Raw genomic sequence first — 12,290 nt, forward strand, 5'->3', positions numbered from 1 at the left:
GAGGATATAAGATGGACATCAACAAAAGCAAAACGAGGATAATGGAATGTAGTCGAATTAAGTCGGGTGATGTTGAGGGTATTAGATTAGGAAATGAGACACTTAAAGTAGTAAAGGAGTTTCGCTATTTGGGGAGCAAAATAACTGATGATGGTCGAAGTAGAGAGGATATAAAATGTAGACTGGCAATGGCAAGGAAAGCGTTTCTGAAGAAGAGAAATTTGTTAACATCGAGTATAGATTTAAGTGTCAGGAAGTCGTTTCTGAAAGTATTTGTATGGAGTGTAGCCATGTATGGAAGTGAAACATGGACGATAACCAGTTTGGAGAAGAAGAGAATAGCAGCTTTCGAAATGTGGTGCTACAGAAGAATGCTGAAGATAAGGTGGGTAGATCACGTAACTAATGAGGAGGTATTGAATAGGATTGGGGAGAAGAGAAGTTTGTGGCACAACTTGACTAGAAGAAGGGATCGGTTGGTAGGACATGTTTTGGGGCGTCAAGGGATCACAAATTTAGCATTGGAGGGCAGCGTGGAGGGTAAAAATCGTAGGGGGAGACCAAGAGATGAATGCACTAAGCAGATTCAGAAGGATGTAGGTTGCAGTAGGTACTGGGAGATGAAGAAGCTTGCACAGGATAGAGTAGCATGGAGAGCTGCATGAAACCAGTCTCAGGACTGAAGACCGCAACAACAACAGCACAAATTAATGGTGTTCATTAACTTATGCAGGAGATACTAAATACATGTCTCTCCTTACTGACAGCTAATACTTTTTTCAATTATTTGTATCACGAAAACTGGCAGTTTACACCACTGACATTAACAACTGACCTTATACCAACTACATAGAATGAGACGCTATATAATCTACAGTTTCACAGTATCTCGTCGATTACCTATCACGAGCTTATAAATCACCCAATTATGCCGTGAGATGTACCCACAAATTTGATGCTGAAACGTATGTACGGAAAGTGTGTACTATTCCAAATGTTAAAGGAAAGCAGAGAATGCGAAAGGTTATCTATGGAGTATGAAGGAAAGCTAGTTAGATTCACCAACAACCGTAAAAATAAGAAGTCGCAATACAACAGGAGACGCGGCGTCTCGTGTACAGGCAGTTCCAAGCCACTTCCGTTTCTTTATACCTGAGCTTCGAAGGAGAGCGCTAAAGAAGATTAGTTTACACGCAACGGCAGAGAAAGCATGTGTAAATCAAACCGGTACCACTTGCGCTTCCCCCTCCCATGTAGTCAGTGGCTTCGCTAAGCAGCTGTGTACTTCCGTGGTGAAGTTTCTGAACAACACTCGTTACTACGCCAGCAACAACGTCAACCAGCAAAAGTTGAGACGCCGAACCATCAGCGGAAAAAAAAAACACCTGCTACTCTGTTGGCGATCTCGCACGTTTTTTCGGCGTCACTGATTAATGTGCATTTTAGGGCGTTCAGCCGAGTTTTCGATTCCATTTTATGCACCTGAAAAAGACGACCGAGGCGGTGGTCGAAATATTGGCATAAAATGGAACCAACGACTCGGCTGAAAGCACACTATTACTGCACTCTTGCTCTGGTCTTCGGTCCAAAAACTGATTTTTCTTGTGACCAGACGAACTGCGAGTACAGACTTCCTGCCACAACTGTGGGTCCTTGGATTGGTTGGTCAGGTAGCACATTAAACTAGAACACTTGAAATATTGGTGCACTTTAATGCGTAAATGAATAAAAGATGTGCTTAACTCTATCACAGATTATTGTTTGATAACTTACAACTGTTATTGACTACTAAAGCATCACTTGATGCAGAGGTAAACAAACTGTTCTCTTGCAGTACAATGTACCGCATTTAAATGAAAAAGTCCGTCAGAAACTTTGACTTTCACGCTGGTCCTAGACGATGATGTTGACTTGCAGCTCGATACTATATTGACCTCAGCATGAGGGCGTTGCTTCGCTGAAGGGGAGAGGGGAGGGAGGAGTGGTTCTCAGGCGTGCCCCCCATACGTCGTTGCACATAACAGCGAGCACTCTCTATGTTTGCTGTGTCGATTCGCGTTGCCGACTCTGATATAGCGACGCGATCGCTACAGATATGATATAGCTGTCCACGCTAGTCTACCTGTATACAGTTCTTCGTCTCTGCATAATTACTATAACTTTTATTCACATGACTGTGCTTGCTGTAGCGCCGCATTTCAAAACTTCTATACGCTTCCTGTCTGAACTCTTCTATCTTTCACGTGTCAGTTCCGTCGAAAGCTGTGCTCCAGACAAATACCTTAGGAAAATATTTCCTAACATTCAAATTTAAATCTGATGTTAACATTTTTTTTCTTTTTCAGAAACTTTTTCTTGCTATTGTAAGTGTGCACTATATAGTCTGCCTACGACAGCCATCACCAGTTACTTTGCTGCCCAAATAGCAAACGTTATGCATTACTTTTAGTGTCTCGTTTCCATATCTAACTCTCTCTCTGTCACCTACTGCAGTCCGTTAACCTTGTTTTACTTTTTTTTTAATTTCCATTTTGAAATACTTTTCACTACACTGTCCACTGCATTCAAATGGACTTCCCAGTCCTCAACTAATCAGATTTTTTTATTCTTCGTGAATTATTTTTGTCGTCAGGAATGAAAAATAATCACTTCAGGAATGTGAAAATCTACAGAAGAAAATATTATGCCGGTGTTGTACAATCGGTCCTTCTCAAGAAACTGCAGTTTTCCGATATGCACTGAGTGAAAGTCACGAACCTAAACAAGCTGCCTAAGTCCAACTTCAACGAGAAAAACAGCTTTAACGTGTGGAGGGCTTAGCACCTCAAAAAGATAGACCGGAAGCAGCGGTCCATATGGAGAGAAGCAGGCTGTGCACCTCTACAAAACACCCGCCCGTTTGTTGGCTCACAGCCTTTCACTCAATGACAACAGTCCTCAAGGAAAGTTTCGGACTAAGGGCTGCGTTAAATGCAAGGGCCATCATTCGGTCTCACAATAAGAACAGCTCTCGGTCGTAGACAGAGATCAGTGGATCGATAGGAAGTCATGCAACAGGCTTGAAACTGGTATTGCTAGGTGGAATGAAGATCTTTAAAACTAGGGTTTCTTCAGTACACAAAAACCACGTGAAATGCACTTGCGCACATATACTCCTCTTCCTCTACGTCTTATACAGATCTAGAAAAGTCTTGTGTTTACACAGGAGACGTGGTCCTATTTAGATGGCGAGCGGTCTAAGGGGGCTGCAGTCTCGGACTGTGCGGCTGGTCCCGGTGGAGGTTCGAGTCCTCCCTCGGGCATGGGTGTGTGTGTTAGGATAATTTAGGTTGTGTGTAAGCTTATGGAGTGATGACCTTAACAGTTAAGTCCCATAAGATTTCACACACATTTGATCATTTTACCCGTAGCCGCAAAAGAGTAAATGGGAAGAGAAAAGTAAACATCACTCTGAGAACGTCCCCAGAATTGAAAATGTGCTATCCATATACGAAAGTTTTGCTTAAACTGGTACGCTAGTTGATTCATACTTAACGAAAAATAGTGTATGAGAGCCAGAACGTCAAAGTGGTATTTGCACTTTAATTGTGAGGAGAATGAAGCTTGTTAATGAGGCTTGTAGCGTGACGTCACGAAGAATCTATTTGAACCCTGCTTCTTCGAGTCGGACCCATGGACAAATTTCTATAGGACGGAGATTACAGTGTCATCGGTGTTGAAAGCCTCAGAAACGATTCCTAGACAGAGGAGAATGTCAATCGACGCTTCCTGGTTTCGGCCATCTTGTGTATGTTGCTTGTGGAACAACAAAATTCTTGGCTTCTTTCACTAATCGTGTCCTTCCCAGCTCTGATGTTATGAGTGGCACTGCAGGAAATGAAATCTTCTGGTTGATTAGCTTACGTCATTCACCTCATCTACTTCTGTGACAAACTCGACTTTCGACTTGTTTCCTTGGATCTTCTTCAGTGATATTGTACTGTCTGTCGGTGACAGCAGTATTCAGAGATTTGTTGGTACCAGAAGGCTCCTGAATAAGATCCCAGCAAATGGGTCAAAGCGTCGAACTCGTTAAGAAAGTGGAGAAGAAAATGACTTCTCCTAATCACCCACAATATATTACTTTTATTGATAACCGTATGAAAACCTGGCATACGTATAACCTGCTAGGTGACTTATTTAAAATATGTGTGTAAAATATTTCTATTACAGAAAGCTGTATCAAAATTCCTAAAGTAGTTCTTGAAATTACACTTCACACAGAGAAACAGGAACATAGTGGGGGAATTTAATTTATAATAGGTAAAGATATAAAATTCATCATTTTCTCCTTTTTTGTCCTTTACTCATATTTTGTGCCAGGTATGTCATACTGGTATATTTTATTCAACAGGTGGAAGGCTCCGTTTACTTCTACGCCACTACTCTGCTATTCACATGTAACTGCTTGGAAAAAATGAACACCAAAATCTTTCTGTGTCACCTCCGATTTCCCTTTTTGTTTTTAGTATGATTGTCATCTCTCCTTATGTGGATGGGTGTGAAAAAAATATTTTCGCATTCGGAGGAGCAAGTTTGTGATCAAAATTTTGTGAAAAGAACTCGTCGCAACGAAAATCGGCTCTGAATAACTGTCACCCCAGCTCGCGTACAATATCCGTGACACACTCTCCTTTGCTTCGCGATAATGTCACCTAATGCTGCATTAAAAAGATGAAGTTCGCACCTCTCTGGAAATTAGACGTATTAACCTTATACCAATGTCCATTGTAAACTCATTTTCATAGATCTTTAACTGTCGTCAATACCACCACGATCAGCCCAATTTTTATCATTCGCTTTGCTGTATTCATATTTTCTCCCGTAATTACAAGCGTACAACCTATGGCGACAGCGTGATTTATTCACGCAATATTTAATTCGCTCTCAAGGGACTGACTCACCATTAGTGTGTCCACTCTAGCAAAACAACGGTTCGGCAGTTTTGGTACACTACGTAAATGTCATCGTAAATGGTAGGATTAGCGGTAATATTGATAGCACTGGTAGCGAATGAAACATAAAGTTTAAGAGAGAAACCAGGAGACGATGACTTCTCTGTTTTTTGTTTTGCACATAAGCAGAACCGCACGTCTTTCAGTGTTAATCCACAGTGTATTTCAAGTGCTTACAGAACATAAATTGCTTTTTATGTACTAAAAATTAGTTGATAGCGTACCTTCCGCACTTTCATGTAACCAAACCAATAACTTTTGATGCAAGTACAGTTTACATCCACAAACATAAAAAATAGTTAATTATTATTTTGCAATCAATAGAACGTTCTTCACCACGATCAAAGGCAAGAGTTTCTTGTTATTGTTGATAAATGAGATTTTGTGCGAATAACAGAAAAATGTTTCATATAACTCGGTGTGACGGACCAGGCTCCGGCGTAAAGGTGTCGTGCAGTCATGAAGGATATACGAGAGAGCCTTCGGCTTCGAAACCCCATACCGATGATTTTAGTTCAATGGTTCCCACGCTGACACTTGTTGATGACCCAGCTTTGAAATCTGCAGCAATCTGCGAAAGGGTTGCATTTCTGTCACGATGAACGATTCCCTTCAGTCGTCGTTGGTCCCGTTCTTGCAGGATCTTCTTCCGGCCGCAGCGATATCGGACATTTGATGCTTTGTCGGATTCATGATATTCACGATACACTAATGAAACGGTCGTGCGGGAAAATCCACACTTCGAGTTACCTCGGAGACGCTGAGTCCCATCGCTCGTGGGCCGATTATAGCTCCGTCTTCAAGCGACAAGTGGGCCATCGGGACCATCCCACCGCCGTGTCATCCTCAGTTGAGGATGCGGATAGGAGGGGCGTGTGGTCAGCACACCGCTCTCCCGGTCGTTACGATGGTTTCCTTTGACCGGAGCCGCTACTATTAAGTCGTGTAGCTCCTGAATTGGCATCACGAGGCTGGGTGCACCCCGAAAAATGGCAACAGCGCATGGCAGCCCGGATGGTCACCCATCCAAGTGCCGGCCACGACCGACAGCGCTTAACTTCGGTGATCTGACGGGAATCGGTGTATCCACTGCGGTAAGGCCGTTGCCCGCCGACTGTAACACCACGTTCAAACTCACTTAAATCTTGGTAACCTGCCATTGTAGCAGCAGTAACCGATCTAACAACTGTGCCCGGTCCTTGTTGTCTTTGTAGGTGTTTCCTACCGCAGCGCCGTATTCTACCTGTTTACATGTCTCTGTATTTGAATACGCGTGCCTATACAACTTTCTTTGGAGTTAGGTGTATATTATGACTCAGTTTCGAGATGTTTTAACACTTCCCGTTTTTAGGGGAATCTAGTAAGACACTGATGGCATACATACAGAGAGCGATCGTTATGAAGTAACGCCCGATAGGTATGCAACACGCCTAACGTTCACGTAAAGTGGGTACAGCCTTAACTGACAAAAGCTACTAGGCAACTACCGTAGTATACGCTTACTTACGGTAGTCTGACCGAGCGAGGTGGCGCAGTGGTTAGCACACTGGACTCGCATTCGGGAGGACGACGGTTCAATCCCGTCTCCGGCCATCCTGATTTAGGTTTTCCGTGATTTCCCTAAATCGTTTAAGGCAAATGCCGGGATGGTTCCTTTGAAAGGGCACTGCCGATTTCCTTCCCAATCCTTCCCTAACCCGAGCTTGCGCTCCGTCTCTGACCTCGTTGTCGACGGGACGTTAAACACTAACCACCACCACTACTTACGGTAGTCTGCTGTAGCCTTCGGTAGTCTTACATCTCTACTCATTACCAATGCGAAGTGGCAGAGCCAAGAATTATCACGAATGGAATCGCAATCGTTTCGTTCGTGCAGTGTGCAGAGGCTGATGGACTCCGGAAGTTTTCGCCACTGGGCAGAGCTAGTGGATACCCGGCGGGCCGCGACTGTCCGTAATGCGACAGTGGCCACAAGGGGACAAAAAAATTCACGGCCGGCGCTCAGACAAACAGGCCGAGCACAGGCGACGGGCCGGTGGTGGCGCATAAAAAGGTCACCGGCGCGGCGGCAGAAAGCGGCGAGTAGCGGCGGCGGTGGGCGGCAGCCGATGCAGTGGGCGGACACGGTCCGGGGGTTGGGGGCGGCTGATCCGGCGGCCGCTGAGCGGCGTGCAGCCGCGGCCGGCTTTCTCCGCCCCCGCGGCTCCGTTTCCTGGCGGCCGCGGCTCCAGCTCCAGCCGCAGCTCCAGCCGCCGGACCACGCCGCGCTACGCCACGTATCGATTGCACTGTGCACTCGCGCGCCGCCCGCTTTCTCGGCCGCCGCGCGGAACGATTCACCTGCCGCCGGCCGCAGCGGATTCTCACTGCCTCCCGTCCATTACGACGTGCGTTAAGGGGCTCCGGAAAGGCTCAAAATCATGAAAAGTGGCGCTGTTAAACTGCTGTCAAATGGTGTTATTATTAACGTCCGTGTTCATCAGGTACATTTTAGTGATGTGAGATAAAGTATGTGTTGTGGCTAACCTGTGATGGTTCAATATATATCGCTGGTGTGATTGTCGATTGTTTCATGTTTATTTACTCTGTCGTTATCTCCAAAATATTCATAATTAATTCTGTTTCTTGAGTCTCTGTTTTGTTGAAGTATAATAATGAATAAAAGTAAAGTTATTAGAAATCCTCTGAAGGCTTGTAAGAAAAGGAGAAATATTGGAAAGCCAAAGGTATGTGTTACTACTGTAAACAATAAAGACGATAACCAAGTGAGTGAACCTAATCTCTCAAGTACACCTGCCCATAGCAGTCAAAGTGGGAAAGAAAATACTTCACAGAAGAAGCTTGGTTCAATGAGTGAAAACTATTAATGTTTTATGGGCGAATCGGATGTGAATGAAATATTTGATATGTCGGTTCTCAAAGGAATTTTTTCAAAGTGTGTAAGATGTATTCATTGTAGTGAAGTTGGTCTGGAACTCTCCATAATAAAGCACGTAGGACTTGCTAGTGAAATACAACCGAAATGTGATAAGTGTTCATACATGACCACCTTTTGGAACAGTGTTGCAGTAACTGCAACTGAAGAAAATGGCAGCAAAATCTACGAACACAACAACGAGCGATGCTTGCTTTAGACAAGGAACGCCTTCGGGCTGCAGACAGGGCTGTAAAGAGTCTAGAAATACAAGCAAGAGTAAACAGGAGTAGGAACAAGAGGAAGCTGGAGGAGGAGTTTGCAGAGGATGAAGATAATCCATCCTATGGACCTGGAATGCACTAAAAAATTAATCCACTCTTTGTCGCTCGATTCCCAAAACTTTTATGTTCTCATACTAATTACATGTTTTCTAAGGATCTTCGAAACATATTTGTTTCAAACTTTCAGTAAATGTTACACAATACCTTCTGCATAATTTAACACAGCCTTTTTCCAAAAAACTGTATATTTTTGAATATATAAATAAAAAATTGCAAAAAAATGTTGTGAATTTTCATTACAATTGAAAAAAAATCATCTTTAATAACTCAACTAAAATTTTGTAAAATCCCTGTGTTAAGTTGTAGCCCATATTCCAATAAATAATCTGTAAAAAGTTCAACTTCGTACCTCAAATACTTTGTGAGGAAAGATGTAATTTATAAGCGTTATTTTAACATTGCAAGTATAGGGCGTTCCAGAGCCCCTTAAATAAGTAGCGCTACAAATTTCTTTCGGCTGAAAAATATACGGACACTGCGAAATATTCCCGCTCCAGCCCCCTAAATTTCCGTGAATTTCCAGTGAGTACGTAGCTTTCTAAATGGCGTCTGTGACGGCAGAGAGCGGAAAGCTGTCAGTGAGTTTCTTTTGGCGGAAAATCAAAGCATGGCAGATATTCACAGGCTCTGGCAGAATATCTGCGGAGACCTGGCACTGAACTGAAGGACGGTGAGTCTTTAGGCGAACCGTCTGTCACCCTGGCAAGAAGGTGGTGCAAACCTGTCCGATGTCCAGCGTGCCGAGCAGCAGCACACGGCTGTGACTCCTGCAGTGTTGGAACTTGCGGACACCCTCATTCAAGGCGATCGACGGATCACAGTCAGACACCTCGCTGCCAAATCGACGTATCTGACACACTCGCCCCCCATCTGGGGTACTCGAAGGTGTGAGCCCACTGGGTTCCTAGCCGCTTAACAGAAGACCATAAAGAGCATCAGTAAAGGATTGAAACCGTCACAGGCGATGAAACGGTTCGTCAATTCGAACCGCAAACGAAGTGGCAGTCTATGGAGTGGTGCTACGCCACCTCTTTTCCGAAGAAAATTTCAGAGCAGTATCCTCTCATGGTAAAATCGTGATAACTGTCTTCTTGGACTCTGAAATGGTTATTTTGTTTGATGTCCTCCCTCTTAGTGCAAAGATCAATTGGGAAGTGTATTGTGCTACCGTCAGGAAGTTGAAGAAACGACTTCAGCCTGTTCGTCGTTACAAAAATGTAATCGAAGTTCTCCTTCTCGTAGAGAGCATAGGGCCCCACAAAAATATGCGCACCCGAGAGGAGCTCACAAAACTTCATTTGACTCTTGCTTCCTCAACCACCCTACAGCCCGCATCTCGTACCCTCCGGCTGCCACCTGTTTTGTCCAATGAAGGACCCGCTCTGCGGGCAGCAGTTCACGGACGATGGGGAGGTTACTGAAGCAGCGAAACGCTGGCTCCGACGTCAACTACTCAAGTGGTACCATGCGGGCGTACAGGCCCTCCCAGGGAGGTGGCGTAAGGCCGTCGCATTGAACGGAGATTATGTTGAAAAATAGGGTTTCCAGGCAAGAGAGTGGGCAATAATATGGTGTTTTCGAATCCTGGATAAAACCAACCTGATTTCAGAACAAATGTTTTGCTTTTGTCGTGTACAACATCTTGGCTCTGAGCACTATGGGACTTAAACGTCTGTGGTCATGAGTCCCCTAGAACTTAGAACTACACTCCTGGAAATTGAAATAAGAACACCGTGAATTCATTTTCCCAGGAAGGGGAAACTTTATTGACACATTCCTGGGGTCAGATACATCACATGATCACACGACAGAACCACAGGCACATAGACACAGGCAACAGAGCATGCACAATGTCGGCACTAGTACAGTGTATATCCACCTTTCGCGGCAATGCAGGCTGCTATTCTCCCATGGAGACGATCGTAGAGATGCTGGATGTAGTCCTGTGGAACGGCTTGCCATGCCATTTCCACCTGGCGCCTCAGTTGGACCAGCGTTCGTGCTGGACGTGCAGACCGCGTGAGACGACGCTTCATCCAGTCCCAAACATGCTCAATGGGGGACAGATCCGGAGATCTTGCTGGCCAGGGTAGTTGACTTACACCTTCTAGAGCACGTTGGGTGGCACGGGATACATGCGGACGTGCATTGTCCTGTTGGAACAGCAAGTTCCCTTGCCGGTCTAGGAATGGTAGAACGATGGGTTCGATGACGGTTTGGATGTACCGTGCACTATTCAGTGTCCCCTCGACGATCACCAGTGGTGTACGGCCAGTGTAGGAGATCGCTCCCCACACCATGATGCCGGGTGTTGGCCCTGTGTGCCTCGGTCGTATGCAGTCCTGATTGTGGCGCTCACCTGCACGGCGCCAAACACGCATACGACCATCATTGGCACCAAGGCAGAAGCGACTCTCATCGCTGAAGACGACACGTCTCCATTCGTCCCTCCATTCACGCCTGTCGCGACACCACTGGAGGCGGGCTGCACGATGTTGGGGCGTGAGCGGAAGACGGCCTAACGGTGTGCGGGACCGTAGCCCAGCTTCATGGAGACGGTTGCGAATGGTCCTCGCCGATACCCCAGGAGCAACAGTGTCCCTAATTTGCTGGGAAGTGGCGGTGCGGTCCCCTACGGCACTGCGTAGGATCCTACGGTCTTGGCGTGCATCCGTGCGTCGCTGCGGTCCGGTCCCAGGTCGACGGGCACGTGCACCTTTCGCCGACCACTGGCGACAACATCGATGTACTGTGGAGACCTCACGCCCCACGTGTTGAGCAATTCGGCGGTACGTCCACCCGGCCTCCCGCATGCCCACTATACGCCCTCGCTCAAAGTCCGTCAACTGCACATACGGTTCACGTCCACGCTGTCGCGGCATGCTACCAGTGTTAAAGACTGCGATGGAGCTCCGTATGCCACGGCAAACTGGCTGACACTGACGGCGGCGGTGCACAAATGCTGCGCAGCTAGCGCCATTCGACGTCCAACACCGCGGGTCCTGGTGTGTCCGCTGTGCCGTGCGTGTGATCATTGCTTGTACAGCCCTCTCGCAGTGTCCGGAGCAAGTATGGTGAGTCTGACACACCGGTGTCAATGTGTTCTTTTTTCCATTTCCAGGAGTGTACTTAAACCTAAATAACCTAGGGACATCACACACATCCATGCCCGAGGCAGGATTCGAACCTGCGACCGTAGCGGTCACGCGGTTCCAGACTGAAGCGCCTAGAACCTCACGGCCACACCGGCCGGCTACAACATCTTGCACAACACTAAGAGGAGGTGGGCTTAGTGGTGGAGCATCTGACGTCGTAGGAATGCACAAATCATTAGTGAACAAGTTAACACAAGAAACAAAAGATTTACTTAAATTGCATATGACCAAGTGTACGAAGACCAGTCCAGCTATCAATCTCAATAAGGATGACACTCGCTGAAGCAAGCACAAACGACGCTTTCATAGGAAAGAGGCTCCAAGTGCGAGGTTGGCTCTGGCTGCCCTGGCCGCCTTACATCGTGGCAGCAGAGGGCGCTCATAGTCCAGAGCTGCTGGAGGCGTGGCCCAGCAGCCGCGCTCCATTGGGTCCGCCGGATACTCCGCGACCGCCATCGGATTCTCGCGGAAACCTGCAACTGCGTTGCCACCTGTGACGGACGTAGGGAGACATCGATATGTGACACCACAACTTTACTTATTGAACGCCCATCGTAAATAGCTGAAAGAAGGCGCCTTCCTTGTGGCCATCCATAATAGTGTCCTACGACTTAGGGAGTCCAGGGTTCAGCATACAAGTTCTTAGTCCAAATTCATCCTTTTCTAGCAGGATTTTGGAACATACACCATCTCATCATAAGCATCCTAACACCCTTATCGAATGCGGAACTGACCACTAGTTCTCACTGTAAAAGGACACGGTGAGTATTGGTTTGTCAATTGAAAAGCAGTGACAGTCGAATGGGTCAAGCAGGAGAGCTCGGTGACTTCAAATGAAGACTAGGCATTGGATGTCACTTGATCAACAAATCCATCTGGGACA

The 12,290-nt window shown here is 46.2% G+C and overlaps 1 pseudogene; it reads right to left on the minus strand.

Moving 5' to 3' along the window:
- Positions 1–5,984: 5,984 nt before the first annotated feature.
- On the minus strand, positions 5,985–6,102 carry LOC126253987 (5S ribosomal RNA; annotated as a pseudogene).
- Between the last annotated feature and the right edge of the window lie 6,188 nt (positions 6,103–12,290).

This window comes from Schistocerca nitens, chromosome 4 (genome assembly GCF_023898315.1).
Source record: "Schistocerca nitens isolate TAMUIC-IGC-003100 chromosome 4, iqSchNite1.1, whole genome shotgun sequence".
NCBI lineage: Eukaryota > Metazoa > Arthropoda > Insecta > Orthoptera > Acrididae > Schistocerca > Schistocerca nitens.